This window comes from Orcinus orca, chromosome 17 (assembly GCF_937001465.1).
Source record: "Orcinus orca chromosome 17, mOrcOrc1.1, whole genome shotgun sequence".
NCBI classification, from domain to species: domain Eukaryota; kingdom Metazoa; phylum Chordata; class Mammalia; order Artiodactyla; family Delphinidae; genus Orcinus; species Orcinus orca.
The window spans coordinates 45,946,345-45,958,331 of NC_064575.1; the positions used below are offsets into that span (position 1 = coordinate 45,946,345).

The 11,987-nt window shown below is 40.8% G+C and overlaps 1 protein-coding gene across 1 annotated transcript in view; it reads right to left on the bottom strand.

Annotated features, from left to right (window-relative positions):
- CDH17 (cadherin 17) overlaps window positions 1-11,709 on the bottom strand; it is a 106,629-nt gene extending 94,920 nt beyond the window's left edge. The window contains exon 1 of the mRNA XM_049700238.1: window positions 11,316-11,709. The gene's annotated coding sequence lies outside the window, so the exon portion shown is untranslated. The remainder of the gene's footprint in view (window positions 1-11,315) is intronic.
- Window positions 11,710-11,987: the final 278 nt, after the last annotated feature.

The following is an 11,987-nucleotide window of genomic DNA, read 5'->3' on the forward strand; positions in this document are numbered from 1 at the left end:
GAAATCATTGATTCAGAATATCATGGATGAGAGAACTCAGTGTCAGGCTTACAGAATATTTTAAGAGAAATTAAGTTTTCTTTGTGTCACATACACAATAGCCAAGGATAGCTTTGTCTGTCATATATGCATAAGTGAAAAACTCATCTTGAGTATGGTTAAAACCTCAACCACTAGGTGAATGTCTGCTTTTATTAAGTTAATATTTCTTATACCTAAATAAACGTTCATGTTTGTTCTCACAAGTAACAAATAGATAGATAGATATTCCCCTAACAAAAGTCAGTACTCTTTCCTTGTTTAATCATTGGGGAGACCACAGAACAACTAGCTCCTTCTAAATTCAACACCAGAGGTTTCCGAAGGAATACAATTGTATGCCAACAAATAAATATGTATATTTCTATCTGTGTAAACTAAGAGCCATAAAAGCACTTATTTGTCAGCCTTTGGAGAAAGGGACACAGTGGTGCTCAGCTTTCCTTCTCAGAGTCATCTCTCTTGACCTGGAAGAAAAGCGAGAGCACACTCACCAGAGAGTTCCTTTGACAAAGGAATAGGAAGTCGAGTTGCTGCCAGGATGTATTTTGCCTTTCATAAAAGAATGGAGGAGGTACCAGAAATGCAATCTTCACCTTGAATGACAGTGACTTTTCCCAGGGGACATCTTAGCCAGTTTCAAAGGATGCCACGCCCACACCTCACCAGAAGGCTTATAGTGAAACATCAGAGGGGCTTTAAAATGCCTCATTAATGTTGTCCCAGAGGTCTCTGAGACTGTCCTCAATTTTTTTCATTCTTTTTTCTTTATTCTGCTCTTCAGTAGTTATTTCCGCTACTTTATCTTCCAGGTCACTTATCTGTTCTTCAGCCTCAGTTATTCTGCTATTGATCCCTTCTAGAGAATTTTTAATTTCATTTACTGTGTTGTTCATCATTGTTTGTTTGCTCTTTAGTTCTTCTAGGTCCTTGTTAACCGTTTCTTGTATTTTCTCCATTCTATTTCCAAGATTTTGGATCATCTTTACTATCAGTATTCTGAATTCTTTTTCAGGTATTTCCTCTTCATTTGTTAGGTCTGGTGTGTTTTTACCTTGCTCCTTCATCTGCTGTGTGTTTCTCTGTCTTCTCATTTTGCTTAACTTAACTGTGTTTGGGGTCTCCTTTTCGTAGGCTGCAGGTTTCATAGTTCCCGTTGTTTTTGGTGTCTGCCCCCAGTGGCTAAGGTTGGTTCAGTGGGTTGTGTAGGCTTCCTGGTGGAGGGGACTAGTGCCTGTGTTCTGGTGGCTGAGGCTGGATCTTGTCTTTCTGGTGGGCAGGTCCAATATTGGAGAGGGTGTGGAGAAAAGGGAACACTCTTGCACTGTTGGTGGGAATGTAAATTGATACAGCCACTATGGAGAACAGTATGGAGGTTCCTTAAAAAACTAAAAATAGAACTACCATATGACCCAGCAATCCCACTACTGGGCATATACCCTGAGAAACCCATAATTCAAAAAGAGTCATGTACCATAATGTTCATTGCAGCTCTATTTACAATAGCCAGGACATGGAAGCCACCTAAATGTCCATCGACAGATGAATGGATAAAGAAGATGTGGCACATATATACAATGGAATATTACTCAGTCATAAAAAGAAACGAAATTGGTTATTCGTAGTGAGGTGGATGGACCTAGAGTCTGTCATACAGAGTGAAGTAAGTCAGAAAGAGAAAAACAAATACCGTAGGCTAGCACATATATATGGAATCTAAAAAAAAAAAAAATGGTCATGAAGAACCTAGGGGCAAGATGGGAATAAAGACACAGACCTACTAGAGAATGGACTTGAGGATACGGGGAAGGGGAAGGGGAAGCTGGGACAAAATGAGAGAGTGCCATGGACATATATACACTACCAAAATAGATAAAATAGCTAGCTAGTGGGAAGCAGCCGCATAGCACAGGGAGATCAGCTTGGTGCTTTGTGACCACCTAGAGGGGTGGGATAGGGAGGGTGGGAGGGAGGGAGACGCAAGAGTGAAGAGATATGGGGACATATGTATATGTATAGTTGATTCACTTTGTTATAAAGCAGAAACTAACGCACCATTATAATTGCTTAATTATACTCCAATAAAGATGTTAAAAAAAACAAAAAACCTCAAAAATAAATAAATAAAATGCCTCATTAAAAAAAAAAAGCAAAACTCAAGTGTTTTCTCATCCTCTCATATTATTGGACCCCACTTCTTTGGCATAGAATTGGTTTCTCCCTTGCACAATGGACAATGTAGTTATTGCAGCATTACTGGGCTTTTTCCCCTAGAGAATGAAACAGCAACTTCTCAGTTTGACCTGCATCACCTGCTTGAACTTTCTCATGGAAAGAAGAGATAATATTCATTGAACGTCTGTTGGGTGTCAGATAAGGTAATGAGTTCTTTACATGCTGATCTAATTTACTCTCACAATCACTTGGTTAGGCAAATATCTCCATTTTGTAGATGAAAAAATTAAGGTACAGTGAGCTTAAGCAATCTGTTCAGTGCTTGCTGGCTGGTAAATGATGAAACTGGCCTAACCCATCTGCCCAACCCTGAAGACTCATAAACTATATACCCAACAGTCCATGATAAACCCTCACTCAGTAAGACTCATTTGTTTCCTGGTGAGAGCTGAATGCCATCCATTTTCCATGTCACCTAAACATATGCTTTCTTCTTCTTTCAAATTATTCCTCTCTTGCTATCTAAGTTTTTGAAGAAAAACAAAGACAAGAAAATATTAGAGAATACATTGCTCTTCCAATCTCCTGTTTGGTATCCCCCATCACAGAGGGCATCTGTTCCCAGAAAGTCACTCACAATGAAAAAAAAACTGAGACAGAGGCAGGGGCTGGACCTTTGAAGACACCAATAAGCTGTACACGTTTTGACATCTCAAAATAATCACACATTAGTTGATGTTACATCTGCCAATGTGGCCAAAAGAAGGACCAGAATCTGACCAACATACACACCAGCCTTGCTTTCCCAATTGGGAAGGCAGATCTGTCTGTTTTCAAATCTTATTCCGCTTCTTTTAAGAAAGGGCGTTTTTCCTCCTATGACTTTCCCCTTCCCTGCTGTGTCCTGGGCAGTCAGTCCTAAGAATCCTAAACTGGGGGCTTCCCTGGTGGCGCAGTGGTTGAGAGTCCGCCTGCCGATGCAGGGGACACGGGTTCGTGCCCCGGTCCGGGAACATCCCACATGCCGCGGAGCGGCTGGACCCGTGAGCCATGGTCGCTGAGCCTGCGCGTCTGGAGCCTGTGCTCCACGGCGGGAGAGGCCACAACAGTGAGAGGCCCGCATACCGCAAAAAAAAAAAAAAAAAAAAAAAGAATTCTGAATTGAATCTCACTCTAATTTTTGAAGACCACATCTGAGATATGACACTTTGTGAAAATGAGATTCCAGCCCTGATTTGTAGAGTATAAGAGCCCCAGGGCATCTCAGGGCTAGGAACTTTTTTTATATTTTAATTACAAAGAATGGGTGTAATCCACATTTAAACATCCAAAAGTTTATTCTTTTCTTTAATGTCACTACCAAGCTAGATTCAAGCCAAACCACTTCATCCAATGAATTTATAAAAGATATAGACTAATAAAAAGAAACCACGAAAGAAATTATGCTCGGTAAACAAAACTTATCACACTAGGAATAAACTTTCCTTCCCAGCAAATGATAACATAGCACCCCTCAAGGAATCAATTTGTCCAGCAACTTAAGTAATCCCTCCACCATCTATTCTGTCATTCGTAAAGAAATACGCTATCGACATAGTTAAGACATGTCAACGCTTACCTTTCTGTAAGTAACAAAATGGTTGTTAAAAGTTATTTTCTTCCATTCAGCTGTTGAGACTCTTGCTGGGACTTGAGTATCTTCCCCAGAGGACACTCTCCTGCTCTGCTCTGCTTCCCCAGCCTCTCCCTTCACCTTCAGTCAAACATTAACCGTCGACTGGCTTTATTGATTTTCAGGAACCATCAGATGTCATAAAAGGTATTGTACTCCAGGAAAGAAATGCGTTTGTACCAAAAGAAGTTAATTCACATCTAATACATCTCAAAACAGGTTTCTGAATTTTGGAATGTAGGTTTAATAAATTAGAAGACAAGAAGAAGTTAAAGTGGAAAAACTCTCTGTGTATTCAACTATCTGTAGAGTGCGAGGTCCATGACATCCAAGAGTTTCATCCATATTTTGCTCCCCCACCACGTAGCACAGAAGACTCAGCTGACATATATTTGTGTAGATTCCGTCTTAAACACAGACAAGCACAGGGTGCCATGTCTGAGCAGTGACTCAGTTCATTGATAACCAGCCACGAGAGACATGGGAAATGACTCAGAAGGTACAGCCAATGATGTAAACGGGCTGCACCTGCTTCTGAAACCCAAGGGTCCTCTTCAAAGTCTGCATGAAACAACCAGCAGTAGCCTTCACCCAAACCACAAACCAAGTCCTTTTTCTCACCACTCTGAGAATGGATTTGCCTGAGAACAAGTTACTACTTTTTTCACTCAGAATGAGGTTTCCGATGAAACAACATGGCCCCAGATTTCTTAAGGCAAGGGCTCTTTTAGACAGATTCCCGATTCCCACCCCTCAGTCACTCTTGGAATCTACACTAAAGATGAGAATCAAGGTCACCTTTGTGTCAAATTTGATATCCATTCTGATATTCATTTCTGGGCTTCTCCTGAGCTGTGTTGTGTTTTCCATCTGCTAGATGGGCATCGAGCACAATGAAAGCACAAGAGCACAGCCCACTGTCTAGATGAGCTTCTTGCTTCCCAGATCCCCTCGAGAAGACTTAGTGATTGCTCTAAGCCTCGTTTATCTTGGGGACCGTGACGTGAAACCATCTAGTTGCGTGCCAGTGGTTAGCATACTCAGTGGACCAGCAGGCCCAGGAAAGATCCTTCTTCCTCTGTCTCACAGCCAAGATAACTACATTTAGGGAAATGAGGTCAGTGCGGCTAAGCAGCTCTCACATTCTTAACATCTGTGCCCTCCCCTGAGCTGAATGAAATGACCTGGGTCCACAAAATCAAATAGCTTCCTCTTGTATGTTTCACTTCCCGTATCAATGACAAGAATCTCATGGCATTGCTCTGAAAGGAGTTTGCTTCTTCTTTGCAAATTTTTTGTACTTTTTAATAAGGTATGCAAAAAGTACGTTTAAATCTATAAAGTTTTCTGTAAAAGGATGTATATATATGTATCATTTTTAATCCTTGTTTCTTAGCAATATTATACAGCTATGTTCATAGCATATGTTAAAAAAGATGTTTTCTTGTTTAGTCTTTACAACATGGCCTGAAGTGGATTCCATCTTATAAACAGAAAACAAAGGCACAGAGGGGTTTTACCTCTTGCCCAAGTCACACAGCCTGTGATTACAGAATCAGGACTCCAGCCCTCGTCTGTCTGAGTCAAAGCCCAACCTCTTCACCACAAGTGTTGAACTTGCCAGATTATTTTCCTTCTGGCTCCAAGTAATAAAAAAATCTACAGGAAGAAATCCCTCTGTGTGAGGCCGTTACTGACAGGAGATGGCCAAGTTCCTGAACTGGGCTTTCCTATATATTTTATGCTACCTCTAGGCTGTAGCTTCCAAGTCAGGACATCAGATTGATTAAACTCTAAAAAAGCCATCAGAGAAATTAACAGGTGATTGCATCTCTGGATTATAAAGGCTTTTCCTGTGCTCTCCATGATAACAGGTTAGCATGGTGCTCAGAGCTGTGTGTTTCATCGTTTATGTATTAAATTATGCATTTATAATTTATAAAATTATCTGGATTTTATAATTCTAGATTAAATCCAAAGATTAAGAGCATGCACGTTTTGCCCTGTGTTTCAGAGTGAACACCACTGCATTTTAGGAACCCATTGTCACACAAAAATGAGGCATTTCTAGTTCAGTAGTTTAATACTGACTCAGTAATAATAGGAATAATAAGGAAAATCTAATTGATGAAGATTACTAATTCCCTGTATCAGAGCGAAGTAGACATAAATTATGTATATGATGGAAACAAGTGAACAATTGGAAAGATTTGGGCAAATACTTCTGACGAACAGCTTCATGGTATTAAAACATATTAGCACTTCTGTCTATAATGTTTTAACCATTCCTCAAACATTAGCCCTAGAAAATATGTAAGTAATATTTAATTTATGGACAGTGCTAGTCAGCAATGAATAAAGTTTGGAGAGCCTCCCAGATAAAAACTTTATGAAATTTGGAATGATTCTTAAAATTCAAAGTATGTTACATTTTTAATATTCCTATTACTTAAAACTCATGGTAAACGAAGTCTACGAATGCTAAATTTTTCCATTTTTCATGCACTTGCACTTTAACATGGACTCTATTTGCATTACATATCATGTGTCTTGAGAACATTTTATCATGAGCCTATCAACATACAGCCTCACCTGACAGAAGTTGGATAATACATACATACGTAACAATAATATTTTTAAATTACTCGATATCTGTCTCTTAAGGTTAACTTAATGATGGCAGAAACTTTGTCTTCCATTAGCACTCAGTAAATACTTCTTAGAATTGAACTCCTTTCAGTTGTTTAATTCCATATTTCCAAATAGGATTGCAGGCAGGCTTAACCAAGGCTGATGGGAACCCAGACAAGTGAACGATTTTGTACCCCCTCAAACCAATATTTTACATCTTTTGTTCCATATTTATTTAGTGGGATGAGGTGAAACTAATTTTCTGCTAGTGAATGTGTGAGGCTGAAGCAGAATTTTCCCTAATTCCTTTCACTGGCCAGGACAGCGTGCGTTTAAATATAAGCAATACACCCCCTACTTTTACAGCTCTTATACTCGTCTGTGGGTTTGTTTGAGTTTGGGATTCTTTTGTTGTTTTGGGCAATTTTCCAAACCAGGACACTTTAAGGCATTATTAAATGATTTAAGAGTTAGATAAGAAAATAAATCACTAATGCCAAGAAACACCGAACCATACATAATGCAGTTGCAAAATCTTAGCTAAGAGTCACCTGTGTTCAACCTAAAAATATTCAAAAAAGACAGTTTGAGGCTAATCAAGAGGTTTTTTCCCCTGCTCTCTATTCTGACAGAAGTAGATCCGGTTTGCAGTTGTTTATTTCAGAAATATTTTTACTCCATCTATAGATGGTTGCTCCAGGCAATTAGACAAGGTCCTTGATCTGGCGCTAGTTACCCATGTCAGGAAACTGCTAGAGAATCCTGTGACTGGAATGGTTAGGAAATATCCACATCAGCCCTACATTGGACAAATGCCTTCTAGAGCTTTCTAAATCTGGAGAGTTTATTAAAACTGGGCCTTGTATCATGAGATCCTGGTTCAGTAGGTCTGGGGTGCATCCCAGGGATCACCATTTTTAAAGCCCTCTGGATTCCTTATGTGGGTAATCACATGGACCCTTCTCTGAGAAACACAGCTTAAGGATTCTCTGCTTTATCCTCCAGTAAATATTCTTTAGCAAGGCCTGTGCTTGATAGTAATTTCCCCCCATCATTTAGGATCCATTTCTGCAGGATCTGTCTCATACAACACTGCAGTTGACTTGATGTTGTACATGAAGACCGAATCTGGCAGACACAAAGATGCTCATCTTGCCTCAGACCTTTTTTTTCACAGTCTACTGAGTGTTTTATTTGACCTCAGTTTTTTTCTTAATTCCAAGAAATTACAATAATCTTGTTGGTTTTCTGAGACCTATCTCTGTCTCTCTTATCAGATTTCACCAGCATGGGTCATTCCTCACATCCAGTTCACTGCCCAGACCATTGCACGTTGTTTCCACCTCCTGTACCCCATTGAAACTGCCCTCGCCAAGGTGATAACACCTCCTCATGATAATCAGAGATGCTCTCTGGGCTGCACCTTACCAGACCTCTTAAAACATCTGACACTATCCACAGCTCTCCCTGAATTGCCCTTTACCCTTGGTCTGTTTGCCAGTACTCGGTCCTGGTTTTTCTTCTACCTCTCGAGCCAGTCCCTGGTAGTCCTATTTGTAGCCTCACCAGACTCCTGGGGTCAATCCCAAGTTGTCTGGCCTCATCACTCATTCTAGGAGGTTGGATCTGTTCCCATCTGTACACCAAAGTCTCAAGTCTCTCTCACCGCCCAGATCTCTCTCTCGGTCTGGGCTTCAGTCTTTTTAGTCCAACCAATTTTTGCCAGAGCACCGTCTACACTTCCCAAACGCACAACGAACTCAACGTATCCAAAATTAACCACACGGTTTTAATTCCTCCCAAACAGATCCTCCTGGGACACCACTGCTTCATGCTAGCCCTGGTAGCACGTGTGCTGTGATTGATTAGTAATTCCTGTCATGGGTACAAATAGGAGACTGGCAATGGATATGCCTGGAAATCACCAACCTTGTCTAGGAGGACTCTGTGACTTGGATATTGGGGGCTCAATAAACATTGGTTTCCCTCCTCTGCTTATGAGTCTCTCACTAGACAACAAAACATTGGGACTGCCTCTGAAAATGTTGTCCTTAAGAAGTATTTCCTGGGGAAAAAAATAGCCTTTTCGACAAATGGTGTTGAAACAACTGCATATCCACATGCAAAGGAATGAAGTCAAACTCCTACCTCACACCATCCAGAAAAATTAACTCAGAATGGATTAAAGACTTAAGTGTAAGAACCCTGTAAAACCCTTAGAAGAAATCAATGGTAAATCTGTACGTCCTTGGATTTGGGAATGGTTTCTTAGATATAACAGCAAACGCACAAACAATAGAAAAAACAAATTGGACTTCATCAAAATTAAGAATCTGTGCTTCAAAGAATACTATTGAAAAAGTGAAAAGACAACCCACAGGATGGGAGAAAATATTGCAAATCACATATCTGAGACGGGAATTGTAGCTAGAAGACATAAAAAAACTCTTACAATTCAAAAATAAATACATAAAAATCTAATAAAAATAGACAAAGGGTAAGAATAGACATTATTAAAGAAGGTACACAAATAGCTAACAAACATATGAAAAGATGGTCCACATGATTAGGCGTAAGCAAAATGTAAATCAAAACCGCAATAAGATACTACTTTGTACCCATTAAGATAGCTATAATAAAAAGGACACATATAATAACAAGTATAGGAGAGGATGTAGAGAAATCAGAATCCTCCTACACTTCTTGTGGGAATGTAAAATGATACAGACACTTTGGGAAAAAAATCTGGAAGTTTCCTCAAAAACTTAAACCATTGGACCTAGCAATTTCATTCTTAGGTATGTATCTAAGAAAAATGAAAACGTATGTTCAAACAAAAACTTGTACCTGAATGTTCCTGGCAGCATTATTCATAATAACCAAAAGTAAAAACAACCAAATGTCCATTCATCTGCCAAATGGGTAAACAAAATGTGGTATATCCACATAATAGGATAGTTTTCAGCCATAAAGAGGAATGAAACACTGGCATATGCTACAACATGGATAAAGCAAAAGTAGCCAGACAAAAAAAGGCCAAGTACTGCATGATTCTATTCATGTGAAATGTCCATGACAGGGAAGTTCATAGAGCTAGAAAGTAGATTAATGGTTGCCTGAGGTCAGGGAGTAGGGGGATGGGGTGGAGGGTTATAGTTAAAGGATCTGGGGTTTCTTTCTGTGCTGGTGAAAATGTTCTAAAATTCATTGTAATGATGGTTGCACAATTCTGTAAATATACTAAAAGCTATTGAATTCTATACTTTAAATGGGTGAATTTTATGTGCATTAATTTTATCTCAATAAAGCTGTTAACAAAAAAAGGAAGAGGTAGGTCCTGCAGCCAAACCCACCCTGATATGAAATACAAGACACAGGCTAAACATTTGCAGTTACCTCAGACCAGGCATTTCAGAACAAATTCATTGTGTTCTATTATCATAGATGTTTTGAGGGTTTTTAATCATTTTATTTTCACTTAAATATACTTGTTTTACTTACTTTACTTATTATTTGATCTCCTCTTTCATGTTTTACTTTTAAAAATGTGAATAAGAATATTTCAGTACTTGAAGATTATCTTTGCCCTGAGCAAAGAAGGAAGGAGAAGACAGTGTGACCGACCACCGGCCCTTCGGTCTCTCTCCTAGTGTTTCAGGTCAGGCAGTTCAACACTAGAGAAACCCTTTAAACTCATTGCCCACCCAAAAGGGAAGAAAATTTTCTTTCTACATGACCACACCTAGCAACTCGGAAGAAAAAGGAGAAATTTTTTTCTCCCTTTGCTCTTTCCACTCAGGGTAATACTAAGCCTAGTGTCAGTAACAACCCAGGAGAATTTCTGGAAAACCTCTGTTATCTTAAGCCTGAAATTTCCCAGTTGCTACATGAGAAAATCCAGGAACTGAAATCTCACATCTACGATGCACTTAGTTCCCCTGCCTCTGCCAGTCCTCAGGAGCTTCTCACAGTGCAGAGGAGGGGAGGAGGGGGGCCACTGGGGAGAGATTCTCGGGGGTCACCAATGAACGCTCAGGAAATGCCAGGTCTCCCTCACAAAGCATGGGGGAGGCCCTGCAGAGCATCTTGAATTAAACTGCTAGAATCCCACTCACCCCCATGCCCCTAATTTAAACCTGACAAGCTTGACCAGTGTGTCACAGAGGCAGGGCTCCAGAGGGACTATTTTTAAATCTGCTCCCTAAACATGAGAAACAAAGGGGATTGCCTAGAACCAGGACTATATCCAAACAGACTTACAAGACAGAGGTGGCTGTACCGTCTCTAAGTTACAAATACAAAAGAAAACTAATAACAGTTAACAACACAGGACTTGACTAAAAGTTAACCAAAACCCACCACTCTTTTCTAACCCCTGAAAGAATTTTCTGAAGACAAATAATAAATTTTCAGGACTGAGGTTCTTAGCCCTGGCTACATGGAATCATAGGGATTCTGATAGGATTGGTGTTTGATGACCTGACAGCAACCATCTCTAGGTTCTTCTTGGTACCAAAGGCACAGCTCAGGTTGAGACCCACCGATCTAATGCGGGCCTTTGCCGGGCACTTTCCTAATTGGTCTAAGCATAGTATCTCATTTAATCCTCACAACGAAACTGGGAGGTCATTATTTTTATTACTTTACAAATAAGGAAACTGAGGAACAAAGAAGATAAAAATGGACTCTCCAAGGCTTGAATCCAGGTGTGAATTAAAAAAAAAAAAAAATCAAAGCACTTCACAGCTGCCCTGGGCTGAGCTCCTGTAGAATGCGTCTCCTACGCAGCTCTACTTACCTACCAGGCACGACAATCAGATGCGCAGCTCAGTCCGCTAGGCAGATGCATCAGCTCACAGAGCCACAGCCAAAACGTCAACACTTCCACCCTAGGAGCATTCTCACCAGCTGTCCGTCCACTCCACCTTTCCTGAGAGTTACTTCGCTGGGAATCCTGCCCGGGCTGTGAAACCTGCCCGGGTGTCATTTCCATGCGCTGATAACATCAACCACTTTATCCCATAGAGCGCTTTCTCCCCAGATCTCTTCCCCAGCTGTGTCCTCTTAGATGTCCCCCTGACCTCCCTTGTCATGCAGCAAGAGCATCACCTGGCTGACTTGGATCTAGTCTGTCTCTCAGCTGGTCTGGAGGAAGGTCACCCTCTCTCTGGACTAATGAGGAAGTGGTTAGCTTTACTGGAGCTCAGCTCAGACCAGGCCTAGCAGCCAATATTGTTCAAAGAATTAGGCTTCCCTGGTGGCGCAGTGGTTGAGAGTCCACCTGCCGATGCAGGGGACACGGATTCGTGACCCGGTCCGGGAAGATCCCACATGCCGCGGAGCGGCTGGGCCCGTGAGCCATGGCCGCTGAGCTTGCGCGTCCGGAGCCTGTGCTCCGCAACGGGAGAAGCTACAACAGTGAGAGGCCCGCGTACCGCAAAAAAAAAAAAAAAAAAGGACAAGCAATATG